General features: G+C 35.6%; 1 protein-coding gene across 1 annotated transcript in view; it reads right to left on the reverse strand.

Annotated features, from left to right (window-relative positions):
- FAF1 (Fas associated factor 1) overlaps nucleotides 1-14,504 on the reverse strand; it is a 492,565-nt gene that overhangs the window by 171,535 nt on the left and 306,526 nt on the right. The window lies entirely within an intron of this gene.

The raw sequence follows: 14,504 nt of genomic DNA on the forward strand, positions 1-14,504 counted from the left end.
TTTCTCCTAGTCTATGGCTTGCTCCCTCCCTTTTTTTCTAAATGGAGTCTTCTGAAGAGCAGAAGTTGCAAATTGTGATGAAGTCCAATTTATCAGGTTTTTTTTTTTTCCTTTTATGGTGAGGGCTTTTAGTATCCTCTCTAAGAAATTTTTCATACTCTAAGGTTGTAGAAGATTTTCTCCTGTATTTTCTTCTACCAGTTTTACAGCTGTAGCTTTTGCATTTAGGTTTATGATTCATTTTGAGGTAATTTTTGTGTGTGGCATAAGGTAAAGGTTCAAGTTGTCCTTATTGGTATCCAGTTGATTCATCACCATTTGTTAAAAAAAAAAAAAAAAAGACCATTCTCTCTCTCTGTTGCATTACTTTGGTATCTTTGCAAAAAATCAATTGACAACATGCATATAAATCTATATTTGAACACTTTGTTTTATCCATTGATCTATATGTCTTATCTTTGCACAAATACCACACTACCATGAATAATGCATTATATTTTGAAATCAGGCAGTGTAAGTCTTCCAACTTCGTTCTTTTTCAAAATTGTTTTGGGAATTCTAGGTCCCTTACACTTCCATATAAATTTTAGAATTAACCTGTCAATTTCTACCCCAAAAGAGCTTACTAATTTTTTATTGGGATTGCAGTGTGAGAAGAACTACCACCTTAAAAATATTGTGTTCCAATCCATGACCATGATCTGTTTCTCCATGTTTAAGGACTTTATTTTTTCATCAATTATTAGCAGTTTTTCAAAACGAAAAGCCAACCCACAGAATGGGAGAAAATACTTGCAAACGAAGCAACCAACAAGAGATTAATTTCCAAAATATACAAACAGCTCATGCAGCTCAATATCAAAAAACAAACAACCCAATCAAGCAATCCAATGGGTGGAAGATCTAAATAGACATTTCTCCAAAGAAGACATATGGATGCCCAAAAAGCACATGCAAAGATGTTCAACATCACTAATTATTAGAGAAATGCAAATCAAAACTACAATGCGGTTATCACCTCACATTGGTCAGAATGGCCACCATCAAAAAATCTACAACAATAAATGCTGGAGAGGGTATGGAGAAAAGGGAACCCTCCTACACTGTTGGTAGGAATGTAAATCGGTATGGTCACTATGGAGAATTGTACAGAGGATCCTTAAAAAGCTAAAAATAGAGCTCCCATATGATCCTGCAATCCCACTCCTAGGCATATATCCAGAGAAAACCATAATTCAAAATTGAAACATGCACCCCAATGTTCATTGCAGCACTATTTACAATAGCCAGGATGCGGAAGCAACCTAACTGTCCATCGACAGAGGAATGGATAAAGATGTGGTACATATATACAACTCAGCCGTAAAAAAGAACGAAATAATGCCATTTGCAGCAACATGGACGGACCTAGAGATTGTCATATTGAGTGAAGTAAGCCAGACAGAAAAAGACAAATATCATATGCTATCACTTATATGTGGAATCTAAAAAAAAATGATACAAATGAACTTATTTACAGAACAGAACTAGAGGCAGATGTAGAAAACAAACTTACGGTTACCAAGGGGGAAAAGAAGTGGGGAGAGATAAACTGGGAAATGGGGATTGACATATACACACTACTATATATAAAATAGATAACTAATAAGGACCTACTGTATAGAACAGGAAACTCTTCTCAATACTCTGTAATGACCTATATGGGAAAATAATCTAAAGAAGAGTAGATATATGTATACCTGCTGCACTTTGCTGTACAGCAGAAACTAACACAACATTGGAAATCAACTATATTCCAATAAAAATTTTAAAAATAAAATAAAATCACTTTCCATAAAAAAAGTAGTTTTCAGTGTACAGATCTTACACATATTTTGTTAAGATTTATCCTTAAATATATCATGTTTTTGGATGGAATCATGAATGGTACACTTTTTAAACATTCCATTTTCAAATGTTCTTTGGTGCTATATAGTAACACCCCCCCTTTTTTTCTGTATGACAATCTTGTAACCTGTGACCGTGGTAACTTCACTTGTCACTTTTAGGAGCTTTTTGTTGATTACATTGGATATCCAAAGAAACAAACTACTAAACATTTTTTATAAAAATAAAGGTAACTTATGTAAATTACAAAAATTATAAAATATGTAATTTAATTTTGTTTTGGTCAGAGAGAATACTCTTCATTTCAATCCTCCAAAATTTACTGAGACTTTATGGTCCAGGCTATGGTCTACCTTGGGGAATGTACCATATGCACTTGAAAAGAATGTGTATTCTGCCACTATTGAATGAAGTGTCTATAAACTTCAAATAGGTCAAGTTGGTTAAGAGTGTTGCTCACATCTATAGACTTATCTGTCATTTTCCTGTAAATTGCTGAGACAGGAATGTGAAACCTCTATAATTGTGGATCTGTTTATTCTTTTGGTCCTGTCAGGTTTACTTCACATATTTTGAAACTGTTGTTAGGTATATACACATTTAAGATCGTTATGTCTTCTTGACGAGCTATCCTAAAATTCTTTTCTTTATAATTTTATTTATTTATTTATTATTTTTGGCTGCGTTGGGTCTTCATTGCTGTGCATGGGCTTTCTCTAGTCGTAGCGAGCCGGGGCTACTCTTCCTTGTGGTGCATGGGCTTCTCATCGCGGTGGCTTCTCTTGTTGTGGTGCATGGGCTCTAGGTGCGCGGGCTTCAGGAGTTGCAGCATGTGGACTCAGTAGTTGTGGCCTGCGGGCTCTAGAGCACAGGCTCAGTAGTTGTGGCACAAGGGCTTAGTTGCTTCGTGGCATGTGGGATCTTCCTGGACCAGGGCTTGAACCCGTGTCTGCTGCATTGGCAGGTGGATTCTTAACCACTGAGCCACCAGGGAAGCCCCTGTCCTAAATTTAATTGTCATGAAATGTTTCTCTTTAGTCCTGGTAATATTCCTTGTTCTGTATTTTGTCTGATGTTAATATAGTTGTTAACAGCTTTCTTACATTTAGTGTTTGCCTGGTAAATTTTTCCCACTCATTATTCTAACTTACATTGTCATTATATTCAAAGTATATTTCTTATAGGCAGCATATAGTTGAGTCCTGCTGTTTAAAATTCATTTTGATAGTCTCTGCCCTTTAATGTGTAGACCATTTATATTTACTGTAATTATCAAAATGGTTGGATTTAAACCTACCACCTTGCTATTTGTTTTGTACATATTTCACCTTTTCATTGCTCCTTTTTTCTTTTTTCCATGCCTGATTTTTGAATATTTTTTTAGTATTCTATTACATCTCTTTTAATGGCTTATTATCTATACATCTTTGCGTTTTTTTCTTTTTTTTTTTTTTTGCGGTACACAGGCCTCTCACAGCTGCGGCCTCTCCCGCCGCGGAACACAGGCTCTGGACGCGCAGGCCCAGCGGCCACTGCCCACGGGCCCAGCTGTTCTGCGGCATGTGGGACCCCCCCGGACTGGGGCACGGACCCGCGTCCCCTGCATCAGCAGGCGGACTCCCAACCACTGCGCCACCGGGGAAGCCCACATGTCTTTTTTTTTTAGTAATTTCTCTAAGGTTTACAGTTTGCATTTTTAATATAATAGACTACCTTATTAATATTATACCATTTCATGTATAGGATAATAACCCTACAACAGTAAAATTCCATTTTGTCTTTTGTGCTATTGTCATGTATTTTACTTCTATATATGTTCAAAACTCCAGATTACTTGTTATTTTATGTTTAAACAGCTATCTTGTAAAGAAATGAAAAACATAAGGAAAAGTGCCTTTTATATTTAACCACATTTTTACCATAACTAGCACTCTTCATTCTTTTGTATAGAGCCAAGTTTATTCTGATATCATTTTCCCTTTGCCTAAAGAACTTCAGTATTTCTTGTAGTGCATATTTGCTGGGCCCAAATTCTCTCAGTTTTTGTTTGTCTGGAAAAGTCTTTATTTTTCCTTCAATCTTGAAAGATTATTTTCACCTGATATAGAAGTCTAAGTTGTTATTTTTAAAAACCTTTCAGTAGTTTTAAAATGTCATTCCACTGTTTTTTGGCTTGCATTATTTCTGATGAGAAATATGAAGAGTTTATATTACTTCCCTTGTGTAATGTATATTTTTTTACTCTCTCTGCTTTGAAATTTTTTTTTTATCACTTGTTATTCAGCAATTATGATAATCCTTAGTGTGGAATTTTTCTTTGTGCTTCCCCTTCATGGAATTCATTGAGCTTCCTGGATCTATAAGTTTTATAGTTTTCATTATATATGGACAAATTTCAGAAATTATTTCTTCAGTTTTTTTGGTCTTTGACCTCCTTCCCTCCATCCTTTCTCTCCTTCTAAGACTCCAATTGCATGTTAGACTGCTTGATTTTGTACCAGAGGTCATTGATATTTTGTTAGTTTGTTATTTTTTTCCCTCTGTGCTTCAGTTTTGATAGTTTCTATTGCTATATCTTCAAGCTCACCTTTCTTTTTTTTTTTTGAAGTTTCTAATCTGCTGTTAAGCTCATCAGTAAAATTATCATTTCAGATATTATATTGTTTATCTATCTTCTTTTATACATTCTATTCTCTCCTCATTAAGTTCATGTTTTCCTTTAAATTCTTGAGTCTATTCATAACATAATAGATGAAGTCCTTATCTGTCAATTTCATTATTTATGTAACTCCTATGTCTATTTCTTTTGACTGATTTCTCTCCTGGTTAGGGGTTAGATTTCCCTGCTTGTTTGTATATATAAAGTAACTTTTACCTGGATGCTGGACTCTGTTCTTAGAGGCGGTTACCTATTAATCAGCTTATTCCTTTTGAAAGTTGTTTTTAAGCTTGTGGAAGGGCAGTCCTAGAGTAGCCTTCACTCTAAGTCTTGTTTATCCACTCCACTAAGGTGTGACTCTCCTGTGGGTATCTCCTGAATGCTCCATGTATTCACTGAGGTGTCTCTACTATGGCTTGTGGGAACTCAAACTATTCCCAGTTCTGTGTGAGCTCTGAGAATTGCTTGCCTTACAGCTCCCAATTAATTGTTCTTTTTCCTGGCAGTAGTTCTTTGCCCAATCTCCTGGAATTTCACTCTATGAATGCACAGACTGGTATTCAGCTAAAGACCAGGAGAACCCTACATAGACTTCTGGAGCTTTTTCTCTGCTAGTACTCTGCCTTGCAAAGTCTAGCTGCCTCGACCTCCCTAAACTCTACTCTCTGTCTCTTCAAACACAATAAAATCACCAGATTCTGTTTTGGTTTCCTCTCCCTATGCTGGGACCCAGAAACTGCCTCCAGGCAGGGCTCATTTGCTTCCTTCTTCACAGTCCTGAATTACCTGTTGTCTAATATCTGAAAACAGTTGTTTCACATATTTTATCCAGTCTTCTAGTTGTTTACAGAGGGAAGAAAATTCCCATAGCAGTTACCCCTTCATGGGCAGAAGCAGTAGTCTTCATGTTTCGGATTTTAATAAACTGAAGTCAAGATTAACATCATCAGATCTTAATGCTTGCAAATTTCCTGTTGAGGGCTCACTTTCATGTGTTCTCCCTTATATTTACCAAGTAAATATGTCCCTTCACTGCTTCATCCACCCTCTCGAACTTCTCATTCTCACTGTTCAGGGTATAGCCCACTTCAAAACTTTCCATTCCTTTTAAACTTAAACTTTCTTCTACTGCATTCAAAGCTGTTCTTTCTGTCTGTTTAGTCTTTGCCTGTGTTATTTGTAAAAGATTCTATATGCTGACAAGGGCAGTGAACCCTCTGAAGCTACTGAGTCTCACCACCGTTAGAAGCAACATTATCCATGACCTTGCCAAATAAAGAAAAAGCCAGTGAAAATGTCCAAAGATTGCCTGAATCTGTCTGACCTAGGACAGGCTAAGAAAGTAATTTAAATAGCATAAGATGACCCTGAAGCTACTCAAAGAATGCTTCTGATTCTGCGTGCGTAGGTGATATAAAGAAGGTGCTTACACACGGGAAAAGGAGCCAATGTTTGTTGAATGCCTACTAAATGCCAGATATTACACCAGGGGTTAGCGAATTTTTTCTGTTAAGGACCAAATAGTAGATATTTTAGGCTTTGGGGGCCATGTGGTTTTGTTGCAACTAAACATCCCTGCCGTTATAGTTATAGTGTAAAAGCAGCTGTATACAATACATAAGCAAATGGTGTGACTGTGCTCCAATAAAACATTATTTACAACCGTCTTGGTGTTGAATTTTTGGATCTGACTCTAAAAGTAAAAATAAACATGTGGGACTATATCAAACTAAAAAGCTTCTGCATAACAAAGGAAACCATCAACAAAATGAAAAGGCAACCTACTGAATGAGAGAAAGTATCTGCAAATCATATATCCTATAAGGACTTAACATCAAAAATATAGTAAGAACTCAAACAACTCAACAGCAAAAAAACAATCTGACTAAAAAATGGGCAGAGGATCCAAATAGACATTTTTCTAAAGAAGACCTACAGATGGCCAACAGGCACATGAAAAGCTGTTCAACATCATTAATCAATGATGCAATTCAAAACCACAATGAGATATCACCTTAGATCCTGTTACAATGGAGATTATCAAAAAGGCAAGATTATCAAAAAGGCAAGAAATAACAAGTGTTGGTAAGGATGTGGAGAAAAGGGAACCCTTGTGCACTGTTGATGGGGATGTACATTGGTACAGCCACTACAGAAAACAGTATGGAGGTTCTGCAAAAAATTAAAAACAGAACTACCGTATGATCCAGGTATTCCACTTCTGGGTATTTATCCAAAGAAAACAAAAACAGTATTCAAAAAAGATATAAGCACCCCTACATTCATTGCGGCATTATTTACAATAGCCAAAATATGGAAACAACCTAACTGCCCATAGATGGATGACTGGATAAAGAATATGTGGTGTGTGTGTGTGTGTGTGTGTGTGTGTGTGTGTGTGTGTGTGTGTGTCTAATACTACTAAGCCATAAAAAAGAAGGAAATCTTGCCATTTGTGACAATAGGAATGGACCTTAAGGGTAACACGCTAAGTGAAATAAATCAGATAGAGAAAGACAAATACTGTATGATTTCAGTTATATGCGGAATCTAAAAAAACAAGTGAACAAGCAAAACAAAATGCATAGTTACAGAGAACAGAGTGGGGGTTACCTGAGGGGAAGGAGTTTGGAGGGTGGGTGAAATGGATGAAGGGGATCAATTGTATGATAATGGATGGTAACTAGACTTATTGTGGTGATCACTTTGCAGTGTATACAAATATCAAATCATTATGTTGTACACCTGAACTAATATAATGTTATATTCCATTTTTACCTCTATTAAAAAAATCTTTACAGGACTTCCCTGATGGTCCAAAGGTTAAGAATCTGCCTTCCAATGCAGGGGATGTGAGTTCAAGCTCTGCTCGGGGAACTAAGATCCCACATGCCATGGGGCAACTAAGCCTGCACACTCTAGAGCCCGCGCACCACAACTAGAGAGCCCACACACCACAACTACTGAGCCCGCACACTCTGGAGTCCAAGCGCCACAACTAGAGAACCTGAGTGCTGCATCTACTGAGCCTGCGCACCACAACTAGAGAGAAGCCCACATGCTGCAATGAAGAGCCTGCGTACTGCAACTAAAGACCCGATGTGGCCAAATAAATAATACAAAAATATATTTAAAAAAATATTTACAAAAACAGATGGAGAGTAGGGTTTGGGATGAATTGCCAAACCCTGCACTATGTTATGTGCTTTACATATTAGGTAAAACCATGTGGAAATGCTAATATTCAACCATTTTATCCTTTAAAAATAGAAATTTCATATGGTTCAAACTATTATGTTAATTCATTTAATCTTCAAAATAGACTTTCAAGGGTATTAACATCATCTTCATTTTGCAGATGAGGAAAATGAAATTCATATGATAAGTAACTTATCCAAATGACAGCAATACTGGGATTTGATGAACTTGGATTGTCTGCTTGTTTGTTTCTCTCTCACACACACACAATTAAACATATGCTGATAAAATTCGCTCAGTGTAGTGGCTCCCCCACTCCTAAATTTGTTATTCTACTTACCAATAAAGAAATATCGAGTTTTGATAATTTTTATTAGAAAGAAAATAAACCTGATTCTCAAACGAGTCACTCTCTTCTTTATCAAGTCACTATAATCATAGCAATTCATCACTTAGTTGTTTATTGTCATAGATGTCAACTTAATGGAGCTCTGAACAGCTGAGTGAATGTATAAAACACTATGTTTAAAAAAAAAAAAAACTACATTTGATCCTGCAGAGCATACAAAAATGAGGAAGAGACTTCTTACTCCCAATTTTTAGAATTTACAAAAGGGAGGAACACAAGTATACAAATTAAAATATAATTAGGTTTGTTTAATTTGTTTAACCTAAGGGACATTTGGTTCCTTTCTCTGGGAAGCCATTTTTTCTCCACCCCATCTGTTAGAGAAATTGGTTGTTTCCTCTTCTATGATCCCACTGCATGATCCCACTGCATTTACATGAACTTCAATTGCCACTGTTTATATATCTGTCTCACACTATACTTTGCAAAGAAATAGGACCCTATGTTTGCAACTTTAAGGGCCAGTGTGGTTACTGGCCTATAAGAGTTGTTACACAAATGTCAAGTGAATGAATAGACGGATGAAAGAAACAGTAATAGCCAAAGGTCAGCCATATATTAGACATTATCTAGTACAAACTACCTCAATCTTCAAAATAAATGTAGGAGTAACTATATTTGTAACTACTGACTCTTAGTTTTCACGAAACTCTGGGAGTATTATTTGTGTTTTATGGTTACAGAGACTGAGACCCAAAGGGTTTAATCAAGTTATTTGTGGTTAGTCAGGTAAGTAATGGAGCCAGGTGAGAGGAATAAGGAAGGAAAGAACAAAAATAAGGAAAAATAAAAATAATTTAAATAGAAAAACAAATAGAAACTAATTTCTAAGATGGCTGAAGAAGGTGGCATGGGAAGAGGGATATAGGGAAAGTTTCTTAAGGAAAGGTCTTGAAGAAAGGAGATAATTGCTATAGGTATTCTAGGTAGAAGGAACAGTATGATTAAATAACAGATTGGAGCATGAAGTATGTCTGAAGAACAGCAAAAGGAATATTTAGCTAAAGTGGAGATACATGTGGTATCATACTCAATCATTTATTCAAGAAATATTTATTGAGCAATTACTCCAGGTCTGTATGGGAAAATAAACCTAGAAGGGAAGTTTCAGACTAAAGAATGAAGGTTTTAAATGACAGCATAAAAATCTGTACAGACATAAGCACGTATTGGGTTGCCATTGAAGATAAGTAAGGCTGAACGTGACTTGTTCTGCACTTCAGAAATATTAACCTTTCAGCAATGGATAGAATGACTATAGTAGAGGTTATGAGTTTACTTAGTAGGTAGGTAACTATAGCTTGGTAGGTATGTGGTAGCAGGGAGAGTCCGTACTGGGACAGCAGCTCCTATAAAGTGGAGGGTGGGGATTTAGTATCAGGGGAATGTTTATAATTTGATACCTGCCAAACACAAATCATCAGGGAGAAGTTACAGGAGAAAATGGTCTCCATCAGAAGGATCAAAGTAGATGACATTCCCTCATTCATGAATTCTTTTAAATTAAAAAACAAAGGAATAAGTCATGTGTATGATTTTTTATTTTATTTCATAGAAAAGCCACTGTATAATGATTCTGTTTATAAATGATCTCATTTTCAATGTGAAAATATTTAATATTTAGTAAGTAGCTTTGTGACTCCTAACACATGTCTAAAGACCTTTGGTCCTAAAATTCCTAATTTCTCAAATTCTGAATGAAGATTCCTTAGCCAGTGATGGAACCACAGAAGACCATTAGTAATCTCAAAAGAAAAAAGGGGGTGGGGCACAACAAAAAAGTATTAAAAACTGAAGGATTTTTCTTCCATTGTATAAGTATTATTAAAACCTGGAGTTTTAAAAGCTACATATATTCAAATTGTCTGCATTATAATAAGGTGCCTTGACATAACTCACAGTGTTAAAATTATTTCCACTCCCTGGAAACCAAGAGTGTCCTTGTTAAAGTGTAAAAAGATTTTGTCTGCTCGCAACTACTCGTTCTCACAGCGGAACTGTCACAGCATGAAAACATTCCCCCACTGGTGAAGCTTTAGATACCTATTTCCCTGGTGAAAGAGTGCAAAAGGAACTGAAAGAGTTATTGACAATTCATACAGTACCCCATATCCCATTAGAGTACAACTACAAGCAAAGAAAATATTTTAACTCTGAAGACAGATGGGGCAACAATGTTTTAAATGATTGTTAACTTCACTGAGTAGTACTGAAAATGTCAAGATTGTAGTCTATCAGGTCTGAAGGAGACTCAAGATTATACCAGAATCTACTTATAAGAAGTCTATTTCTTTGTCCTGTTTGCTAAGTCAAAGGTTAATGAGAAGTACATTGAAGAAAACACCTTCTGTGTTACTGCAAAGTTATTTCTCATGCAACATAAAAATGTAAATGAAAAAGTATTTTAATCTAGTTCTTCACTAACTTCCTTTAAAAAACAGCTTTATTTATGTATAATTTACATGCCATAAAATTTACTCTTTTTTGTGTGTATTACAATTCAATGATTTTTAGCAAATTTACAGAGTTGTGCAACCATCACCACAATCTAATTTTAGAACATTTCCACCATCCCAAACTATTAACTTTTTTTTTTTGCTTGCTCTTATTTTTTTAACATCTTTATTGGAATATAATTGCTTTACAATGTTGTGTTAGTTTCTGCTGTATAACAAAGTGAATCAGCTGTATGTATACCTATATCCCCATATCCCCTCCCTCTTGTGTCTCCCTCTCACCCTCCCTATACCACCCCTCTAGGTGGTCACAGAGCACCGAGCTGATCTCCTTGGGCTATGGTTGCTTCCCACTAGCTATCTACTTTACATTTGGTAGTGTATATATGTCCATGCCACTCTTTCACTTCGTCCCAGCTTACCTTTCCCCCCACCCCCGTGTCCTCAAGTCTATTCTCTACATCTGCATCTTTATTCCTATCCTGCCCCTAGGTTCTTCAGAACCTTTTTTTTAAAAATTAGATTGCATATATATGTGTTAGCATACGGTATTTGTTTTTCTCTTTCTGACTTACTTCACTCTGTATGACAGACTCTAGGTCCAGCCACCTCATTACAAATAGCTCAATTCGTTTATTTTCATGGCTGAGTAATAGTCCATTGTATATATGTGCCACATCTTCTTTATCCATTCATCCGATGATGGACACTTAGGTTATTTCCATCTCCTGGTTACTGTAAATAGAGCTGCAATGAACATTTTGGTACATGACTCTTTTTGAATTATGGTTTTCTCAGGGTATATGCCCAGTAGTGGGATTGTTGGGTCAAATGGTAGTTCTAGTTTTAGTCTTTCAAGGAACCTGCATACTGTTCTCCACAGTGGCTGTATCAAGTTATATTCCACCAACAGTGCAAGAGGGTTCCCTTTTCTCCACACCCTCTCCAGCATTCACTGCTTGCAGATTTTTTGATGATGGCAATTCTGACCGGTGTGAGGTGACACCTCATTGTAGTTTTGATTTGCATTTCTCTAATGATTAGTGATGCTGAGCATCCTTTCATGTGTCTGTTGGCAATCTGTACATCCTCTTTGGAGAAATGTCTATTTAGGTCTTCTGCCCATTTTTGGATTAGGTTGTTTGTTTTTTTGATATTGAGCTGCTTGTATATTTTGGAGATTAATCCTTCGTCAGTTGCTTCGTTTGCAAATATTTTCTTCCATTCTGAGGGCTGTCTTTTCGTCTTGTTTATGGTTTCCTTTGCTGTGCAAAAGCTTTTAAGTTTCATTAGGTCCCATCTGTTTATTTTTGTTTTTATTTCCATTTCTCTAGGAGGTGGGTCAAAAAGGATTTTGCTATGATTTATGTCAGAGTGTTCTGCCTATGTTTTCCTCTAAGAGTTTTATAGTGTCTGGTCTTACATTTTAGGCCTTTAATCCAACTTGAGTTTATTTTTGTGTATGGTGTTAGGGAATGTTCTAATTTCATTCTTTTACATGTAGCTGTCCAGTTTTCCCAGCACCACTTATAGTAACTTCTTGATCTAAGATATTTCTATCAATTCATGGAAGCCACTGGTATCTAAAGCTACTATATATTCAAAGCCACACAAATTTCTGCAACTGAGCAGGAAAAGTACAAACTAACCTCACTTTTAATGACCTTTATAACCAATCCTCTATGCTGGCACTGGGAAGAAAATGTTCAGGTGCTTTCTCTGAAAGTTAAACCATCCTAAATATTCAGTTATGGCACATAGTCTTGGAAAGAAATTAATTATATTTTTGTTGGTAACACATTTCAGGCTGTTTACACAGCTGACATTTCTCAGCTGTACCCAATTCATACCCTAAGCTGTGAGGACGATCTTATTTTGTAGCAGATGCCTCCACTTGAGTGATTTAAATAAGTATAAAAACACCATCATTGCCTGCAACAATATAGATTACAAGCACCAGCTTTATCAGTTTTTATAGTCCTAATGAAAGAAAGGTTTCATGACATTTCTTTGGCTAGAAACTCCTTAAAAGACTACAGTTATAAGCAATTTTTGCCAAAACTCAAGCACTGGAGTTAGTGGATCTGCTATGGCACCGATTAAAAGCAGCTTGGCCCTAAACATCTTTGTTGTATCAATCATGAAGCTCAAGGCAACATCCTGCCAATGTGGCAACATATGCTCTGGGGAGGTATAGGCAGGCATCACTTGACAGGTTCTGGGACAAGGTGGAAATATGAAAAATGAGGCAGTAAGAATCAAGCTTCTTAATGGAGATTCCCTCTTGTGTCTGCTATGACTTATAGTACCAGGTAGCATCACAGACTTCCATATGGTAAGTTTCAGATGCTTTCCATATTTTCCCATAGTAATGAAATTGCATAGAACTCTTTGGTAAAAAATTAAAGATCATTAAAATGTGAGATCATTAAAATGTGAGACAGTGCCAACTCAAGTCAATGCTTTAACAACTAAAATGTATAAGGTACTATGTTATAGAAGAATTTATTGTATTTCACTGATTTTGCCTATCACTCTTGGAACTTGCTTCTGATAAGCCTATTTCAGCCTGGTTTCTACAGGTGTGGAGCCCAAGAGCAGCTGGCATTTCCAACCCTATTAAGACCCACATCTCTGGACCTTATTACCTTAAACCAGACAATTATTTTTGCTTCAAACTTTTTATTATAGAAATTTTCAAACATACATAAAACTTGAGAGAATAGTACAAAAAAATCAAATATACACATTGCCCACCTTCAACAATGATCAATAGACAGCTAATTTGGATTTATCTATATCCCCACTCACTTCCCCAACCCCAGAGGTTATTTTGAAGCAAATCTCAGGTACCATTTCATTTACGTAAACCAGTCAATTCCTGCCTGTGATCTCTTTCTGAGTTATGTTAATATTAATTATAATACTGACTCTCATTTACTGAGTGTCTACTATGAGGCAAATACTGTATATATATATATATTATCGCTAATCCTCATTACAGTTCTTCAGATCAGTGAGGTAACTGAAACTCAGAGAATTTAAGTGACATGCTCAATCTTAATTATTTTCTTCTATTAAAGTTATTATTTATTGTAGCAGGTTATTAGACAATGCTAAGAACATTTCTGGTTTCCTCACGTCTTCTCAGGTAAACAGAAAGCTATCATTTATGTATGTTACTCTCTTAATTTTATAAAAATAAATGTATCACATTTTCTATCAGTCTAATGGGGAAACAACAAAATAAAAACAACAACCACATCCTTACTACTTAGCCATGGACAACCAACCAATAACTCTAATGATATACTATAATGTCAATATTAAAATCAGTTGTTTATAAATAAATATAACTGCCTATACACAAATAATTTTTTTCTGAAGGGTTCACTTAAAAAACAAATTTTGCTATCTTCTGATTATTTTTAAAGTTTCATAATCCATAAAACATTTTTCAAAGGCACAGTGTTTAGATTGTGGAATAATTAGACTCAAGTGACATCTACATAAACAGATTGTTCAAAAATGTTTCTGTCTTCCACAAAGAATTCCTTTAGATTAAAGTATATGATGGTAGTGCTGAGAGAGGAGTAGTAATTATTATCTTGATAGAAATGTAATATTTACTAGAAAATAAGAAAAAGGTAATTAAACTCTTGGCCATAATCATTACTTGGGTATTTATTGTTAGAAGATGTTTACAAAGTCTTAACATCGTTTTAGCCCTATTTACTTTAAAAATAAGACTTACTTCAAAATTCTTGAAACATTCTAATTTTTTACTTTAAAAGAAAAATGGGTATCTGGTTAGAACAACCAAGATTATGATCAAAGTAGCCAAAATGGCCTCCTCAGATGATAAAATTTACTCTCTTGGAAAATAATAATCGCT

The sequence above is a fragment of the Phocoena sinus genome, chromosome 1 (genome assembly GCF_008692025.1).
Source record: "Phocoena sinus isolate mPhoSin1 chromosome 1, mPhoSin1.pri, whole genome shotgun sequence".
Lineage (NCBI taxonomy): Eukaryota > Metazoa > Chordata > Mammalia > Artiodactyla > Phocoenidae > Phocoena > Phocoena sinus.